The sequence below is a fragment of the Cervus elaphus genome, chromosome 1 (assembly GCF_910594005.1).
Source record: "Cervus elaphus chromosome 1, mCerEla1.1, whole genome shotgun sequence".
Lineage (NCBI taxonomy): Eukaryota > Metazoa > Chordata > Mammalia > Artiodactyla > Cervidae > Cervus > Cervus elaphus.
The window spans coordinates 88,037,174-88,039,244 of NC_057815.1; positions in this window are offsets into that span (position 1 = coordinate 88,037,174).

Consider the following 2,071-nt stretch of genomic DNA (forward strand, 5'->3'; position numbering starts at 1 on the left):
AGGAGGATGTCCTATGGTCAATAAGTTTGGAAATGTCAGATTGAAGAAAATTGAAGAGGCTAGGCCTCTTAATACCATTATCTGCATTTGAATTGCAAAGAGGGGCTAGTCAAAATTACTTATTCGAACTGGGAAATTTTTCCTGTCACTTTCGCTATCTTCTTGGGACACGGTGTTCCAAAGGAAACTGGTACAGTTCAGTCCTCTTCACAAATGCAAGATCAGAGCCTAAAAGCAGGGAATAATTTGCTCAAGATTTTCTGTTCATGGGTGGCCAGTTCTGGACTCCTGACCCTCAATCTGGGACTCTCTCAATGAAATCGACCATCCTGTCTGAACCAGAGTGGGCTAAATGGTGGACAGAGTTGACATCCTTGGTTTTATGTGAACTAAACAGAAAATCAGGATGACTTTTCAAAATAGAGCAATCCAGAGAAGAAAGGAGGGATCTGCTAGGTTGGATGGTGGGGGTGGGGGCCATGGGTTCACCTCCTCTCTGTGTCAACTCCCCCCTCTTAAGAACCCTTTGTGATGGCACAATAGCTCTGTGATGCAGGCCTAGAACTCAGCTCTCCAGTACATTCTCAAGGCCCAGCTGCCTGAGGCTGGTGAAAGACTCTTCTGAGCAGGCTAGTGTCCCATGGCTGAGCCCAAGCCTGGCTTCTTGGAGAACTGATTCTATCTTCTACTTCCTGTGTGGGTAGAAGAGGAGGTAGAACCTGTGGGGTTCCTCCATCTGTTTCTCTGCTTTCTATAAAAGAATCAATCTTTAGCAATATTGAAGAAAAATGGAGGTACAGGTCAGATAAGGAAAGTCTACTTTCCAGGGAACAGATTGGGCAGGGCAGAGATTAGAGGAGGGACTAGGGCTCTCCCATCCATGGCTCACACGCTGAGTGTGGCAGGGAGCCTCGGCAAAAACTCAAGTAGGATGATTCAGTAGCCGTGGATTGGATTCTTGAGAGAGTCTGGAGTAGAGTCCCCTGGTCACTGGTGAACCTTGTGTTTCAATTGAATTTTCTTCTCAGTATCTCTAGATGCAGTCTTTCCTTTGTGTTAGGGCTGATCTGGAGAGCAGTCTTTAGCTTCGAAAAGTCTCCGATCAGGCCTTCTAGCAAAGTCCCAGGAGAGGTGGCTCGCAGGAGAAGAATCTGGAGACCATCCGTGCTGTCCAAGCAGGGGGCTGAAGGAGAGTGGAGCTGGGCAGTGCATCTCGCCACTGGGTGGCGCTGTGAGCTGCCGCGGTTGATTCTGGAGGACACTTTTCAGGCTTCTCCTTCCGGGGTGACTTCCGGTCTGCATCACAGGCGAGACCGCCAGTGAACATGACTCAGCACTGTACCCGAGGGCCTCACTCTCACCTCGTGGTCTCTGATCATCTTATCCTGTATGCGAATTCCTGGGGCTCTCCAGGTCTAATCCAAAGGAACATTCCTCTGGGCCTCCTGAAGATTCCTTTGCAGCTTCGTCAGCTTGCCTGGAAGAAGCAAAGGAGGCCCCCGGGCCCCTTTGTCTTAGGGAAAGGTGGGTCATTGCTCCACCGTCTTTCCTGATCCAGTCGTCCCAGCAGATGACACTGGAAGGAGAACCTCTAGAGAAGGGGATGTGGAAGAGAGCCTTAGGATGAGGCCCAGAAGGGCCCTGAGAAGTCAGGGATATGACAAGCCCTCCTTGTCCACATTCTGGCCACACAGCTGTGTATCCATCCTGCAGCCCCAGGGACAAGCGCCCTTGTGAGGGCAGTTTTCTGCAACAGTTGCGGCAAGATCACTGTTTTAGGGCATGTAGCAGAGGGTTCCGCTGTCCTCTGGGGGCCTCCTGATGGGGCTAATCCCACTATATCCCGGCTCCTCTGCGTTTGCCTTCGCCAAACGAAGAAGCCAAAAAGGATGGCTTCTTCATCCTCGGCCTCCATTTTCTTCTGGGGCCCGAGGAGCCCTTCACGGTAGCCTTTGTTCTCACTCAGCCAAAGTCCTCACTCACTCACTGGCTCCTCTCTTCCACCGGCACCCTTCTACCTCTGGACCCCACATTCTTCCCCTCTACACCTTGACTTCCTTGTCAAAAGCCA